This window comes from Lissotriton helveticus, chromosome 4_1 (assembly GCF_964261635.1).
Source record: "Lissotriton helveticus chromosome 4_1, aLisHel1.1, whole genome shotgun sequence".
NCBI classification, from domain to species: domain Eukaryota; kingdom Metazoa; phylum Chordata; class Amphibia; order Caudata; family Salamandridae; genus Lissotriton; species Lissotriton helveticus.
Genome location: NC_136063.1, coordinates 1,667,687,786 through 1,667,705,362, shown reverse-complemented (window position 1 = coordinate 1,667,705,362; position 17,577 = coordinate 1,667,687,786). Strand labels below are relative to the sequence as shown.

Here is a 17,577-nt window from a genome sequence, read left to right as displayed (position 1 = left end):
CTCTTCTTCTTGGGAGGGGGTCCGGTGTCGTCAGTAGGGAAGAGGCCTAGCTCACAGAGGAAGAGTACCTGGGCTCAGTGGAGAACAGAAGAGGCAAGGGTAGGGGTTATGGATGCAGAGGGTTCAGAGGTTTGCAGAGAGTCTGTGGATGCATGTGTGACGTCTGATGGTATGTCCAGGGTGGTGAGTGTGCTGTCTGTCTCCTGAGTGTGCGTGTGTGGGAGTTTGTCCTTGTGTCTGTGTGTTTGTGTTTTGCATGTGACTGTTGACATGTGTGCATGTGCATTATTGCATGTGTTTGGGTCAGGGAGGGTGGTTGATACTGGGGATGGGGAAGAGGCAGTAGGGGGAGGGACTTCTGGAGCTGGGACACTGCTGCCGTCAGTGTGTAGGCCAGAGCTGATTGGATCTGTGTTGGGCAGACTTGTCCGAGTAAATGCCATGCAGGATTGATGACATTTGTGTAAAATAATTGGTAGGCACCTGGAGGACATTCAGCACAGCTGTCTGCCCCAGAGAGATGTGCCTCAGGATGTCAATTGCCTCCCCTCTCAGGGCAACAGGGGAGACCGGGGCATGGAATGAGGTACCTGGCACAAAGGACTTGCCTCACCTTCCAAGGGAGTGGCCACAGACAGTGGGCCTGGTAGCAGCTAGGAAGGTGAAGATGGTAGTGGTGGTGGTGGACTCTGATGTAGAGGAATAATTTCCTGTCTCCTCCACCACCAGGGAGTCATCACCAGAGCTGGAATGGTCTTCCGATGCTGCAGATGTTGTTTTAGACCTGCCGTCAGTGTGGCTCCCCTCATCCTCCTGCCTGTGGATCCCTATATGTCTGAATCAGTACTCGACACAGACTGGTGAACCGCTCCTTCATTGATCCGTGGCACTGCCTACTTCCTCCGCTGGAGAGTGCTCTTGTGGACAAGAATGAAAAAGAATCACATAACTCATCTGTATGTACTTGACACATAGGTAATATAACAAATCTTCACACATCGAACAAATACATCATTTTGACTTGTGCTATTATCTTTTGATACATTAAAATACATGGCACTTGTCAGTCTGGCAGCTAACTATTGCTCCCCAAAAAATATGTTATCTGCAACATTGGGTGTATCAACATCAAATGCCATAACCAAATAGTCAACTACTTCACTATGGAGCAGGTGATGTGTCGTCTTTTGCAGCTGACTGTCTAGTGTCCTGATATACCTATCTCATCTCTTACAAGGGAGTTTATAGCTCACAACGGGAAGAGGATTCACACAATTAAATTGAGACATGGTATCCATTCTGCACTCCCTTGTCATCAAATTGGGAACCATTGGATCTAATGTTACAGGTACAATTACTTCCTTGTCAATCTTTAAGGTGCCTCACTCATTGCATGAGATACAATACAAACGATGGTCTAGTAGCACAATTTGGCATAAAACATCAACAATTTTACTGGCATTCACCATTAGGAATTCTAGAAGTCACTGTTGCAATTTCATGCAGTTTATTTGCATTAGATTTGGATTTATCAGTTTAGGCAGTTGCTCTCTCATTTAAAAAGTTATTGTGAACATTTGCAAACAAATGAAAGGTGCTCAGGATGGCTCTATCTGGACTCTTTAAATGCAATAAAAATTACATAAATGTTTTGTTTGTTTTAGAGTTGCCCCTGAAGATAGGACACCAGATCCCGAAATGCATTGGGCTTGGTGCTATCTAGCACAACGTTGATAAAGATAATTGTATTTATGTTTTTGACAGTTATATCTGTATCATAATTGTGGATAGAGCCACATTGTATTGATCTAATGATTTGTTGAATAGCTATTTGTTTTGACAACATATTGATTGATTACTGTGTTATGTTTATAAATTTGCAAACTTGTAAGAGTTTTTTTTGTAAGTGATGTGAAGTCAGATCAACATTCACTTGTTGTGCACACGGTTCACTCAAGCCATTCTGCTTGACCATACATACAAGTGCACCCACATGTCCTGATAGTGAAATACTGCCAATTTCGTTTTCACTATTGCTAGTCTATCTGTTCCCATAGGATACAATGGGGAATATGCTTGTAACATCTTATAAGCATAACTACTCATGTGAACAAGATAGGAAAATAAAGTTTGATATGCCTGAACTCAGAACGTTAAGATGCATCTTTTAGTGGGGGCGATTTATACATTCTGTATTTGAAAATACCACTTTTAGAAAGTAGGTATTTTCTTGCCTAACCACCCAGTGTGTTTCTGCTAGTATGTGGATTGACTGTTTGGCTTTGGAGTGGCAGGGGCAAAGGGAGGTCCAGTGGCTCCAGGGAATCTGTATGAGGCAGGGCTGGGCTGACTAGACATGGGCTGCATTTAGAGTAGGGGGAGGAGATTTCATTTCACCTGAATGGGCCTGGTCTGCCTTCCACAATGTTGTCTCCACCTCCTCCCAGGAAGCTGCACCAGTGAGCACAGAACTGGTTTTGGCTGGGCACAGACACTCTCTGGCTTCAGAGAACAAAGAGATTTACTGTGTAAAAAGAGTGGCTGAGGTCCCAGAACTTTAGATGACTTCTGGAATCAAGAGGAACCTTTGCCACAGAGAAGAGCTGGAGAAACTGAGGAGAAGTTCTGCCCATACTGTGTGACTGGGGTTGGCCTGCAATGGCTGTTTCTGCAAGGAAAGGAAAAGGCCTTTGCTGTGTGCTGTGTCCCCTGCTTGAGGAATTCTCCAAGGGCTCCTGTTTTGAAGTCTCAGGTACACAAAGACTTCTCCCCCAGCTCCCCTGAACTTCCTTGCTGGGAGTTCTGACCTGCCAAGAAGTGCCTGTGACTGTGTGGGGCCTCTGGCGGTTGTTTTTGCTGCTCGGAGTTGAAAAGCAACACAACAACAACAAAATTGATACATCGCTCTTCTTTAGACAGTTTTCAGATGCAACGCCGTGGTGTGAGAAGAATCTCCTCACATCGCTACACATTGCTGAAACCGACACAGTGACTTTGGCATCCAGCAAGAAATGATGCATTGAGAGGTTGGGGCTATAGAAATTGCTGCAGCGCCGCTCGATGCAGCCGCATCGTTCGCTGACGCATCCCGGATTTCCATGCATTTTCCCTGTGTGGCAAGTTTTCCCCGACGCATCATCCATGGAGATAGTCGAATTGACACATCCCTTCCCCCTGCAGACTGGACCCAACGCACCACTCCCCTGTGCACAATGGAACTGTTGCATCGCATCCACGAAGGTCTCAGGAAATGATGCATCTCTTTGTTTTTCAATGCTTCCCATTGTTGCTGCTGTTTGGCTTGTTAAATTTTGTCGCAACAACAGGTACTTTGCAAGAAATCACACATCCGTAGCTTTCCATGTACTCAGTTGCTGAAACAGTTTTGAAAGTCATTTTTCTTAATACATGTATGTTTGATTTTTGTCGTTTTGGTCTTGTTGACTTTAGATAAAGATACTTTATTTTTCTAAACTGGTGTGGTGTCCATTTGTGGTTTTATCACTGTATTACTGTGTGTTTTGTGTAAAAGTACTTTATACATTGCCTTTGGGATAGGCCTGCCTGCTCGTGCCAAGCTACTCATGGGGTGAGCAGGGGATATCTAATGTGTGTACCCCCTTACCCTGACTAGAAGCAAGGGTCCCTATTTGGACAAAAGTACCTACCTCTGTCAACTGGAGACTCCCATTTCTAACATTGGTTGTCAGTGGTGAGGATTTGAACTTGTATTTGTACATGACCCACAGCAATTGGTGTACATCACTAGTTTAGTCCAGACCATTACGCAACCACATACAGTGTTTTATTTTTGGTTCTGTTTTTGATCTGACCCTTGAGTTATCCACGCATCATGTCTCTAAATGGTAAAGCAGCACGTGAGGTTGCAGACTTGGAGTTTGACTTTGAACTGTTAAACAGTTACAAGGCAGAGCAACTCAGGCAATTTTGCAAGAGCTTTGGTTGTCCCATGAAGACCCACTTTACCAAAGAGGAGCTACAGAAGGCCTTAGGGTCCTGGTGGTAGGCCAGACAAGCCTAGGAGACAGAAGCTGCAGGTGTAGATGGGGGTACACAAGAGATTGGTTTCAGATCACAGGATTTACCTGTAGGAAGAGCAGACTCTAGGGCTTGCAGCAGTCATGCTTTTAGGAATTGGGTGCCAGAGGAAATAGAGGAAAGAGCCAGGCCCGAAATAATGAGTTGGAAGTCATGAGACTGAAGGTAGAGGAGAGTAAGATCACTCTTGCTTTGGAGGAAAATAAATTGATCTTGGCCCATGAGTTGAGCATGCGAGAACTGGACATTAAAGCCAAACAAGCGGAGTCCACTACATATGGTGGCAGCACACAGCCAATGCCAGGGGACAAGGTTTACATTCCGGATTTTGTACAGAATTTTAAAAGGTGGAGGATATGTATGCATGGTTTGCATCTTATGAAGCTGTATTGCGTATGAATGAGGTCCCTGAGAAACATTGGGGGCAGGCCTATGGAAGCACTTTGAAGCCACTGGGAGGGACACCCTGACACCTTTGGGGGAGGCAGGGGCCCTGACCTACCCCAATATGAAGGAGGCTGTATGCCTCAGGTATGGGCTCACACCTAAGCAGTACAGTGAAAAGTTTAGGACCTTCAAGAAATTTGAATCTCATACTTGGGTTGAGTGTGTGAACATGTATTGCAGAGCACTGGGTGGTTGGATAAAGGTTAGCAAGGTAACTGTTTACCAGGGGTTGTACAATTTGATTGGTTGAGAGCACTTGAGTAGCCGTTGTGTTCCAGAGCTGCACCAGCATCTGATAGATAGTAAGCTGGCGGATCCCAGGAAGCAGGCACAGGAGGAAGACCTCTGGTTGAGGGAAACCCAGCCAAAGGTGGGCAGGGTCCCAAGCAGAAAAGTGGAGGGACAAGGGTAACCAAAAGAGTTCTCTAAAGGGATCCAAAATAGTTCCCGGGGTAAGGATCCCCAGCCTAACAGTTTTAAGAAGCCATGGCCCCGTAAGGGTAGGCAAACCAACTGGCGTCCCCGCAAGTGTTATTCATTTGCTCAGGAAGGCCACATTACGAGTGATCACAAGTGCCAAAAGGCATCACCAGCACCCACTGAGGCACTATCACCGGGGTTAGTTAGTGTAGTGCTGGGAGAGGGGCTGGTTTCTAGTGAGGATGGGGAGCCAGCTGTGAGGACCCATGTCTCATTAGGAGACAGAGAGATGGTCCAGGAAACTTGCCTTCCGGATAACACTGAAAAATGACTGCAGTGGGTGACCATCAATGGGAGAAGGGTGGAGGCTCTGAGAGACACAGGACCCAGTGTGACATATGTCAGGTGTCAATGGGTATCTGAAGAGCAGGTCATCCCCAATGAACTTCACCCTGTTGTTGCTGCAGACAACTCTGAGGACCTGTGTAAGGTGGAGTATGTCCCCTTTGAGTGGGGGATCTCAGGTTCCTTGAAGGTCCTTGTTAGTCCGTCCATACCTGTTGACTGTCTGCTTGGCAATGACCTGTAGAGCTCACCTTTGAGGGAGGTGGAGGGCCAGGCTTTTTAAAGATGTTGGGATTGCCTGAGTAGGCCTTTGTGGCAAATCGGTCAATGGCACCCAGTAGGGGTGATCAAGAGGACCTGGAGCCTGAAACAGTGGTCCAGGTGCCTGACAGAAAGAAGACTGGCAGGGGGCATGGGAAACCAGCCCCTAAAGTTCCCACGGTCCAGGAGGAGGCAGAACCTAAGGGGGATGCCCTAGAACCTACAGGGGAGCAAATGGCTGAACTAGGTGACCTGCCTGAGCTGACCCATTGGCAGCAGAAAGGATGTCCCTCCAGTAAAGAGTTCTGCAAGGTGCAGATGGAATGCCCTACTCTTTTTGGTTTGCTGCAGATCAGGCAGCAGGTGTTCCATCCGGATCACATTTGAGTTATTGGGAGAATGGTCTCCCTTACAATGAGCCTAAGGGCTCTGAGCACGGGACAGCCCCTGTGCTGATGGTACCCGCTTGCTACAGGACCTTCCTACTGGGTCTGGCTCATGACGTGCCCTTGGCAGGACATTTGGGGTGCGACAAAACCTATCAAAGGCTTGTCACCCACTTTTACTGGCCCAAAATGCAGAGGCACAATGGCACACATTGTAGGTCTTGTCAGACTTGTCAGGCAAGTGGCAAGACAAGGGGAAGTGTAAGACTCCCCTCTACCGGTTTCCTGTGGTGAGCACCCCTTTCGAGTGTGTGGGCATCAGCATTGTGGGGCCACTGGAACCCAAGACAGCCTTAGGCAACAAATGTATCTTTGTCTTGGTGGACCATGCCTCCCGGTGCCCAGAAGTAATTGTGGGGAGTACTGCAGCTATAGGGTTCATGGCTTGCTACAGCTGTAAACTGTTAGGAGGATGTCACTATAGATATTTTGACCTAGCATCATCTACACATTTGTAAATTAATGCTTGCCTGTTATAAGAAACAGCAGATTGGACAATGATTTATTGAGTGTTGTTAGTTGTGTGCCTGTAGACTGAGGTACTAGTCCACACCACCTCCTCTGAGTAGGCCGTCGACTCTTTATTTTTTATTTTTTTATTTAAGGAGCGTTATATAGCGCTGGCCGGACCCGGGGGTATCGGAAAGCTTTACAACAGTATTTCGCAGGAGTCATATAGTAGAGCAGTTTTATGCATAAAGATTTGGAAATTCAAGAGTGCAGTGCATTCTTGAGGTAGTATGTGAGTCCAGAGGTAACCTCATTGTATGCATTATTGCGGTAGTATGTGAGTCCTGAGGTAACCTCATTTTATGCACAATTGTCTTGGAGTGAGCTGAGGTGGATCTTTGTGATACAAAGTCAATGAGTAACAGAGTCAGGGTTAGCATAAAGGCGGCGGCTTTTCAGTTGGGAGGGACAATTTGAGGAAGAGGGCTTTTAGATGTTTTTTTAATTTTGTGAAGGACGAGATTGTTCAAATATCCGCTGGGATGGAGTTCCAGTTTTTGGGCGCGTTTCCAGCGAAGGACCTAGCAGCGTTTTTTTGTTTGCGTGTTTTCATAGGGAAGAAGGGTGTTGGAGGTACTGGGGTTTCTTGTCTGACCGGCCCTCTTGAGTTTGGCGGCCAGATAGTCCGGTTTTCCTGTGTGTAGGGCTTTGTGCGTGAGACAGACAGTTCTGAAATTAGCATGCTGTTCAACTTGGAGCCATTTTAGTTCTCTTAATGCTGGTGAAATGTGATTGTAGTACCTGATTCCAGTGAAAATTCTGGCTGCTGTGTTGAGGGTTGTTTTGAGGAGAGCATGGTGGGATTTTGTGGTGTCAGTTAAGGTTACCAAAGTCGAGTCTGGATAGCAACATTGGGTGGCTTGTTTGAGGTCCTTGGTAGGGATGAATGGTTTAATTTTGTTGAGAAGCTTCAGGTTGAGGAAGGCACTCAGATCTGGGTGTCATCAGCATATCGGTGGAAGGAGATGTTAGCATTTTTAAGTATGGTGGTAAGGGGTTCCATGTACATGTTGAACAGTTGTGATGAGAGCACTGAACCTTGGGGTACACCCCTGCTGACGGGGTGAAGGTCGGAGGTAAAGTTTTTTTAAATGTATCCTTTGCGAACGGTTATGTAAGAAGGAGGAGAACCAGCATAGGACCACCTCATTGGCACTGACCCTTTCTTGTAGTGCCTTGATGAGTAGTTGGTGACCAACTGTGTCAAAGGCTGCCCATAGGTCGAGGAGAATTAGTAGGCCGCATTGATTGGTATCAGAGGGATTTGTGGATATCGTCTGTGATGCTGAGGATCGCAGTCTCGGTGCTATAGCCTTTTTCTGAATCCAAATTGGTGGGGATCAAGCAGGTTGATGTTGTCCATGTGCTGAGTCAGTTGTGAGAGGACACATTTTTCGAGGATGTTTGATAGGAGGGGGGGTCTGAAGTTATTCACGTCCATGCAGTCAAGGCCTGTTTTTTTTACTTGGCCGACTTTAAGGCATTCGGGTATGATGCCGGTTCTCAGGGAGCTGTTAATGATTCTGCACCAGAATGGGGCTATGGAGAGTTTGAGTTTTTTGGTCAATTGGGTGGGTATAGGGTCATGGACGTGAGAGGTGGAGATTAACTTGAGGATCTTGGCTTCCTGGATGGAGTTGAGGGATGTCCATGTTTTCGTGGGGTGCAAGCATGTGCTTTCTATTATAACTGGGGGCAGGCTTTTGCAGGCGGCGTTTGAGCTGATGTCTAGTGAGAGCTCATTCTTGGTGATTTTTTCTTTGAAGAAGATGGCGAAGTTTGTTCTATCTCACTAGACAGAGTCAAGTGAAACAACAGGGTATTTGGGTCCCAGTAGGTGGAAAACTGCAGACTTACTGGCTGTGAAAGACTCATATTCTTTGCAACTAATACCACACTATATTACAGTACCAATTGTATCATTACGACATTATGACTACTGTTCAACCAAGTAAGATGTACTTATAACGCAGCTGATGAGAAATGCAAATAAATGCACGTTGACTGCCTTTGAAAACTTAAAGAAAGTGATTCACAAGAGTTTTTTTCTCCCACAAAATACCAGTCACAACCAAGTCCAGTAATATCCATAATGTAAAAAATTGGCTCAAAAAATCTTTCAGTGAAAGTATTAAAAACAGAAGTTCAAGGCTGTAAAAGAGGAGGGCATTGTTGTCATTGTACCAATTTTGGTTAAAATCACCTTTGATAGTGAAGCACTACCAGCTGGCAAGTAAAATTATTAGACACAGCTAAGAGACAATAAAATAGAACTACTGAACACTACACAACATCTGTGTGTGTATGTTTACAGCAGAGATGTATTGCTGCATGAGCCGTCAAACAGAAATGTAACACAAGTTGAATATTGGTACCAGAACCAAACTAAGATGAATTTCAAATGCACTTGCATGCACAATCACTCATTTGGAGATGCAGGGAAACAAAGTTGAGAAGTTGAGTCCTGCTGTATTTGCGTGCTGAAAGACCAATGTACACGTCACCAATAGAATGCCCTTAATGTTAACGACAAGGTGACAGAGGCCATCACTGATTAATTTGCAGATTAGAGAACAATTCAATCAGTTGTAGCCGGTGTGTAAGGAAAGCGAGTCATGTTTGACCACGTTCCGCAGCCGAGCGAGTCACGGGTGCCAAGCCATCTTCCGTGGGCGCTAGCCACGCCCCGTCTGTATTTACTTTTAAAAATGGAAAGAGACGGAAATTGGTTTGTATTTTGAGTGATTCTAAATTCAGTCTGCCATGACTGTCAAGCCAATAGCTGTGTGGATTGATAGGAAAGGGGGTTAAAAAAGAAAGGGATTTTAGTAAAGAGGCTTTAAAAGCAGTAGATATACACAGGGGTGACACTGAAATTTGCATGTTTTAATACAAGTGCATTAATTTAAACTTCAGCAGATGTTCACAGCACTAGAACCTGGCAGGTATTCCAGCATGAGTGCATATTTATCGGTTAAATAAATGTGGAAATATACTAATTTCAGCTTCATTTTTCACAAAGCCTAAAATAAATATGGATATATACACATAAAATTAGCAAAAAATAAATATGGATAATTTTAGACGGAAATGTCCAAAAAATAAATACCATAAAACCGGGAGCACTAATTATACATTTCAGACACCACTATTCCACAGTCACAGACTCAGTTTACACACCAGCGCATTTCATAAACCGCTCGCTACAGAGAAACTTAAGTTTTGATTTAATGTTGAATAAATGCATAATAATAGGAATGAGTAAGAGAAGAAATAGTATCTGCATGGATAGCCGGAGGCATTGTGGGTGACGCATTATGGAAAAATAAAGAGCTGCATACACTTCTTACAAATCTTGTGTGCTTATTATACAAACAAGATCAGCGGGAACACTGGACTTATGAGATGGAAAAGCAAAACATTTGGGCACGCAACGGAATGCAAATATTTGTCAACATTTCCACAGTATGCTTTATCTAAAGATTTGATATACCTGAAAATTAACAAATAACTTATTCATGAAAGACCTACGGGTGTGTGTTTGAAGGGTCTAATAACAAGTTTGAATAGGCATCATTACCCCTTGCATATACTGTGAATGGCAAGAGAAGAGACCAGCTTTAGTTCAGGGTGCAGCGGTCTGTCATTGGCAGGTTATTACAAACGAATAAACACGCAACCAGTGCTATTATGCATGAGGACATGCACACACGTGTACACATGCTCTAGGTCTATGATTTTGAGATGAAATGATTAACAAGAAGGGAGAAAACAAATTCCTACAGCACAAATCATTAAAAGAAAAAAATACCGACATTTTCTTCTTTTACATATTGTGATTTATTAAAAACAGCTCACATAGAATACATAATGCTAAGATTTTTTTTGTTTTTGTTTTCACTTGGGACACGTCAGCCTACGCACTTAATTGCTTTCATAAAAATATTTGATTGTGCTGTGGCCATTTTACGCTGCTGTAAATATATATAAATTAAATGCCCAGCTTTGTTTGACGGAAATATAAGTGCACCTCATGGTACTAATATAATTTCACAAAGCTAGTCTGGAAATGACCCATCAGACTAAATTAAGAACAAACTGTACATTAGTGTGGGGCTACTATTTAGGTCTTGCGCCTAGCAGTGCAGTGCGCAGCAAAGCTCGTGCAGCGCGAGACCTTTAGTACCTGAAAAATGGGGTTTCAAGCTGACCTAGGAATCGCACATGCTCGTGCATGTTCTTTTCCTTTTGTGCTACCCGTTTGGCATTTGCGTGCGTCTTTTTATAAAAGACTGCATGCAATTGGCAAAAGGCTGGTGCATAGCTCCGCCCATGGCCTATTGGTGCCTGTTACGAGCACTGGCCGTCTTGTGCTTTCAAATATCGTGCCCAGACACTGGCGCGATAATTGAAAGCACATGTCTTGCTGTGGCACGCGCGCACCAATCGCTGGCGTGTTTGTTTTTTCACTGCTGCTTGTTTTCAGTGCGACTGCTCTTCCCCTGAAAGCCGACTCCTGACCCTGTGAGGACCAGAGTCTGGCTTTGTATCTAATGCCTGCCTCAGCGCTCGCGCGCGAGGGGTTGTGGCTTTAAATAATCACTGGCTGCCCGTGCCAGCAGCAGGAGCTGCAGTGCCTGCCTCTGCTGGGAGGGAGGGGAGGGCTTGCCCTACAAGGAGTATGGTAACCTGCAGCACGGACAGAATGAGGGGTGCTGGTGTGAATGTGGCCAGAGCCAGCCCGGGCCCCAGCACTGCCGCCACCTGTGCACCCTGGGGTCACGCAGAGGGCACTGGAGCCTGAACATGGGCTGCTCCAGCAGCAAGATGTGCCTGAAGTCCCCGTGGGCGGCGACCAAGGTAACGGGAGAGTCCACAGGCTGTGCAGTTTGGAGTACGGCCACATACTGCAGTTAGGTGCATGGTTAACACCGGCAGATCCTAGCTCCAGTCAGAGTCTGCCATTTCGCGCGTGCTGCAGTGTTGTGGGATGACTGCTCAGCCCCACATCTGGAAGGATCTCGTGCGTTATGCTGCACCTGAGGGCGCTGCGGCTCATGCTCAGACGTGTCACTGGTGACTGGACGCGTGGACAGCCTTTCGGCTGTGGACTTGCTCGCCTCTTCCTCATGGCGTCTGTTTGTGTTCTGTGTGTGACTGTTCGCAGGTCAGAAAGAGGTGGCAAACATGCAGGTCTCTCTTGCTAGGATGAAGGCGACACCTGGTTTACATCAGGCCGAGCACTCGATTCCCTCGGACCACAGGGGTCCGAGGGAATCCTTTACAGCTGGACTGCTGCCCTTTATATTTCCTGGATACCCGCCCTTGCATCGGGGTTTGCCTTTATAGGGTACGTGTTTATGATAACCTGTGAAGAGTTAATGTTTCTTGACGGAACTTGAGCAAACACCGCATGTTGCTGGCACCTGTGAAGCGCCCATAACGCGGAGGCGTAGTAAAGTTGGCATCAAACCTCTCATCATCCATTCTGGTAATATTCATGCCGTACAATATCCAAATACCTTTAAACCCCAAACCTTCTGGTTTGGGGTTTAAAGGTGTTTGGACATTGCATGGGATAATCATTACCAGAATGAATGTATGAGTAAATGTTTTTATGAAAATAAGAAGTACGACATTCTTCCTGCGGTTTTGAGTTATTGACACCACCTACTAGGATTCTAAGAATATATGGTACATCGGTTGGGATAGTGTCTGAGACAGAAGTACCGGGTAAAGTTTCCTTAGTCCATAGAGTTTGGATTTTTGGAAAATTTGAAGCTCATCAGCTGTATGAGTTGAGGATTGAGGTTACCAACTGGCATTGCTAGAAACATTTCGAGCCCTAAAGTGAATGAATAATGAATGAATAATTATTAAATAACATAATTGTGTAACTCTGGGGGTGGTTCAACTTCAAACTGCCTCTAAAAGGCATTACTGCTCACAGATTACTGCTCACTCTTCTCCTGAGGCGGAAGCCGGGAGACTGTTAATCAGATTGCGTTTTAATTATGCATTTTGCTCTTTGCTGCTATTCCTTTGTGTCCACTCCCCCCCTTCCTGTCACTTAGAGCTCACGGATATTAGCGTGACGCTCTATTTACCTCTTACCACTCCTTATTGAGGCACGGACCCCCTAGCACTTTGCACTTTATTCCGCCGATATTTTAGCATTTATTCCTTTGCTTACACACCTCAGGCGGCTCTCGGCCGATTGTAGGGCTGAGGCTCCGGGGCTGTGGAAATCGGCGGCGGCCATCTTACATTGGGCACTCCTCGATCGGCGCTCTAGTCGCCAGTACTTAAACAACTAGGCATGGCTCCGCGCAGCGGACGCGAACAGTGGTCGCGCCGCATTCGTGCCGGAGTCGTGCCAGATTCCTGCCCGTCTGCGCCCGTCCGCGGCTGGACGGGGCGCGGGGCAGAACCCCTTGATCCTCTCGCTGACACTGTTAGTATTAATATAGAAAAATATCGCTATACTACTACTGAATTACTAGCTCTTCGTCCTGATTTTAACAACAGCTGCTGCCACACACTTTCAGTGGACTTGCCATCGCTGCATTGCGAGACTTGCAATTTTACCATCCAAGGGCGAAAAAGCGATGAGCTGGCACCGATCACATTAAAAATGACATTATTAAACTGCAGATCCATGAAAAAGCACAAATTAGAGATACATGATCTGTTGACAGAAGGGGACCTTGATGTACTCTTTCTAACAGAGACATGGCTAGACGAAGCCTCGACGCCCGAAATTCTCGAAGCTGTTCCCACAGGTTACTGTCTGCTTAGAATTGATAGAGAAGGGCAGAGAGGAGGGGATTGGCATTCATTTACAAATGCAATCTTCAATGCACTCTAGAGAAGACCACACTGCCTAACAGTGAGAGTGGTACAAAAGGGGGTGGTGATGGACGGAGCATCTAAACCAATCAAACACTCACACCCAGTCAAAAGATCTGGGTTTGATCCATCACCGTTCTTTAGCCCACTCTGCCACCCCAGTTCAGACCTGGCTATATGCAAATCAGTCTGACCCTGTGCCTCATGGAAACAGTCCAGCCCGAACTGCAAAGCCATGCCTTCCCTGGACCAGAAACAAGCTTCCAAAGACCGGTTTCTGGCATTCCAGCCGTCTTCAGCCCGGCTTGCTTGAATCCAGTGGCAAAGTGAGCAAGGGACTCACGTCTGAGCATACCCTGCCACACTTATGGCGGCCAAAGCGGTTCAAAAGGGGGTGGTGATGGACGGAGCATCTGAACCAATCAATGAATGTGAATGTATGACATTGTTCTACATTCTGTCCATCAACTGTGTTTTTTGCAATTTTCACCCCGAGTGGGCTGGGTATGCTCAGACGTGAGTCCCAGGCTCTCCACACCACTGGAGTCAAGCTATCCAGGCTGAATGAAGGCTAATAGCTAGAAACCGGTCCTTGGATGCTTGATTCCGGTCTGGGAAAGACATGGCTTGGTAGTTCGGACTGGACTGTTCCCATGAGGCACAGGGTCAGAGCTGATTTGCATATAGCCAGTGTCTAACCCAGGGTGGTGTGGAGTGCAAAAAACGATGGATTTAGGCCCAGATCCTTGTACTGGGGTGAATGTATGACATTGTTCTACATTCTGTCCATCAACTGTGCTTTTTGCAATTTTCACCCCGAGTAGGCTGGGTATGCTCAGACGTGAGTCCCAGGCTCTCCACACCACTGGAGTCAAGCTATCCAGGCTGAATGAAGACTGATAGCCAGAAACCGGTCCTTGGATGCTTGATTCTGGTCTGGGAAAGACATGGCTTGGTAGTTCGGACTGGACTGTTCCCATGAGGCACAGGGTCAGAGCTGATTTACATATAGCCAGTGTCTAACCCAGGGTGGTGTGGAGTGCACAAAAACGATAGATTTAGGCACAGATCCTTGTACTGGGGTGAATGTATGACATTGTTCTACATTCTGTCCATCAACTGTGTTTTTTGCAATTTTCACCCCGAGTGGGCTGGGTATGCTCAGACTTGAGTCCCAGGCTCTCCACACCACTGGAGTCAAGCTATCCAGGCTGAATGAAGGCTGATAGCCAGAAACCGGTCCTTGGATGCTTGATTCCGGTCTGGGAAAGACATGGCTTGGTAGTTCGAACTGGACTGTTCCCACGAGGCACAGGGTCAGAGCTGATTTGCATATAGCCAGTGTCTAACCCAGGATGGTGTGGAGTGCAAAAAAACGATGGATTTAGGTCCAGATGCTTGTACTGGGGTGAATGTATGACATTGTTCTACATTCTGTCCATCAACTGTGTTTTTTGCAATTTTCACCCCGAGTGGGCTGGGTATACAAAGACGTGAGTCCCAGGCTCTCCACACCACTGGAGTCAAGCCATCCAGGCTGAATGAAGGCTGATAGCCAGAAACCGGTCCTTGGATGCTTGATTCCGGTCTGGGAAAGACATGGCTTGGTAGTTCGGACTGGACTGTTCCCATGAGGCACAGGGTCAGAGCTGATTTGCATATAGCCAGTGTCTAACCAGGGTGATGTGGAGTGCAAAAAAACGATGGATTTAGGCCCAGATCCTTGTACTGGGGTGAATGTATGACATTGTTCTACATTCTGTCCATCAACTGTGTTTTTTGCAATTTTCAACCCGGGTGGGCTGGGTATGCTCAGACGTGAGTCCCAGGCTCTCCACACCACTGGAGTCAAGCTATCCAGGCTGAATGAAGGCTTATAGCCAGAAACCGGTCGTTGGATGCTTGATTCCGGTCTGGGAAAGACATGGCTTGGTAGTTCGGACTGGACTGTTCCCATGAGGCACAGGGTCAGAGCTGATTTGCATATAGCCAGCGTCTAACCCAGGGTGGTGTGGAGTGCAAAAAAACGATGGATTTAGGCCCGGATCCTTGTACTGGGGTGAATGTATGACATTGTTCTACATTCTGTCCATCAACTGTGTTTTTTGCAATTTTCACCCCGAGTGGGCTGGGTATGCTCAGACGTGAGTCCCAGGCTCTCCACACCACTGGAGTCAAGCTATCCAGGCTGAATGAAGGCTGATAGCCAGAAACCGGTCCTTGGATGCTTGATTCTGGTCTGGGAAAGACATGGCTTGGTAGTTCGGACTGGACTGTTCCCATGAGGCACAGGGTCAGAGCTGATTTACATATAGCCAGTGTCTAACCCAGGGTGGTGTGGTGTGCAACAAAACGATGGATTTAGGCCCAGATCCTTGTACTGGGGTGAATGTATGACATTGTTCTACATTCTGTCCATCAACTGTGTTTTTTGCAATTAACAGTGAGAGTGGCTTTTTTATGATAAAAGCTAACTCCAAAAACATTATTAACGGTTACCTCCTGTACCGCCCCCCTGGCAGGACTACACAGTTCTGCAATCAATTGACAGAACTGGTAACCCAGCCCGCACTCTGGTATAAAAAATTCCTCATCTTGGGAGACTTTAACCTCCACTTCGAGGATATTAATTGCGGGGAGGCACAGGATGTGATTGATGCACTGAAATCCCTGTCGCTCAATTTACAATCAGTGTCCCCGTCACACCAATTAGGTCACCTCCTGGACCCCGTATTCGCCAGTTGGGAGGGCATTAAAGTTTCCACTCCAATTAGAATAACTTGGTCTGATCACTTTATTATCCCCTTCGAGGTGCAAGGTTCCCCAGAGGACATCAGGACGATCAAGACCAGGCCCTAGAAACATAGCGACTGGAAGAAGTTTAATCAGGAAACCTTCAAATCGGCTTTGCTCATGGAACCTCCCCCTCACAGCGACACTCTACTAGAAGCATGGGACGACTATGAAAAATGGATGTCCAGGGCTCTGAACACAGTCGCGCCATGGACACTCAATCCCCTTGCCAGAAAAACTAAAACTGCCCCATGGTTTTCCAAAGAGCTTAAGGAAGCCAAAGCTAAATGCAAAAACCTCGAACGAGGCTGGAGAAAAAATTACTACCCAGAATGCAAGCTTAAATATAAAAGAGAGTTAAAAAAATATCACAAACTGGTGAGAACAGCCAAAGGCGCTCATTTTAAGCAACGTATAGAATCTGCCAACAACCCCACCAAAGAACTTTTCTCTATTTATAAAGAGCTCATGGCTCCTACCAGACTTGAGGCCCAAGACACCTTCTCTAATGAGCTATGTGATGACATAGCAGATTACTTTGTAAATAAAGTGGATATAATACATACCACTTTTACAGATGATATGGACCTGTTGGTGAAACGTACGAAAGTGGGAAATGACCCTGTCATTAAACCCCATTTGACTAGCTTTCAAGTACCTGATAGGCAAGATCTACTTAATATTGCATATAGCATCCAGTCTGGCTCCCCCTATGATGTGATTCCTCCTAATCGGTGTAAGGGAGTCCTAGAATGCATGATCGACCAGATTGGACACATGATCACCCTGTCCTTTCAAGAGTGCCATGTGCTTGATGCATGGAAAACGGCCCAAGTCATCCCTCTGAAAAAAAAAACAACGTCCAAATCTCCCAGCTACAGAATCTCCGCCCCATCTCCCTTCTTCCTTTCTGTGGGAAGATTGTGGAGAAAGTGGTCAACAGCTAACTCATGAAATACCTTGAGGAGGAGTCCCTCCTCCATTCCACACAGTCAGGGTTCAGAGCAGGCCACTCGATGGAGTCGACTGTTCTCTTCTCCACAGAATGTCTCAGACAGTAAGTAGACGAGGGGCAGACAGCAGCGTTGGTTTTATTAGATCTTAGTGCAGCTTTTGACACTGTGCTGCATACAACGCTGCTGTCTCGCCTCTCAGACATGGGAGTGGAGGGATCTGCTTATGAATGGATCAGATCGTTTCTGGAAAACAGGACTTTTCAGATTCATTGCCCTCCCTACAAATCCTCTCCCCGAAAGCTGAGACATGGGGTTCCACAGCGCTCCAGTCTGAGCCCTACGCTGTTCAATCTTTATATGGAACCCCAGGCTCACATTGTGGAAGCCTTCGGAGTGGATATCGTCACATACGCTGACGATACCCAACTGATTATTAAACTCACGCACAATCAGATGGAAGACGCCACCAACTTTTCCAACTGCATGATATC

At 46.3% G+C, this 17,577-nt stretch overlaps 1 long non-coding RNA gene across 1 annotated transcript in view; it reads right to left on the bottom strand.

The window, feature by feature from the left end:
• Window positions 1-688: 688 nt before the first annotated feature.
• Window positions 689-17,577, bottom strand: part of LOC144827643 (uncharacterized) — a 199,912-nt gene continuing 183,023 nt past the window's right edge. The window contains exon 3 of the long non-coding RNA XR_013610280.1: window positions 689-917. This is a non-coding gene — a long non-coding RNA (uncharacterized LOC144827643). The remainder of the gene's footprint in view (window positions 918-17,577) is intronic.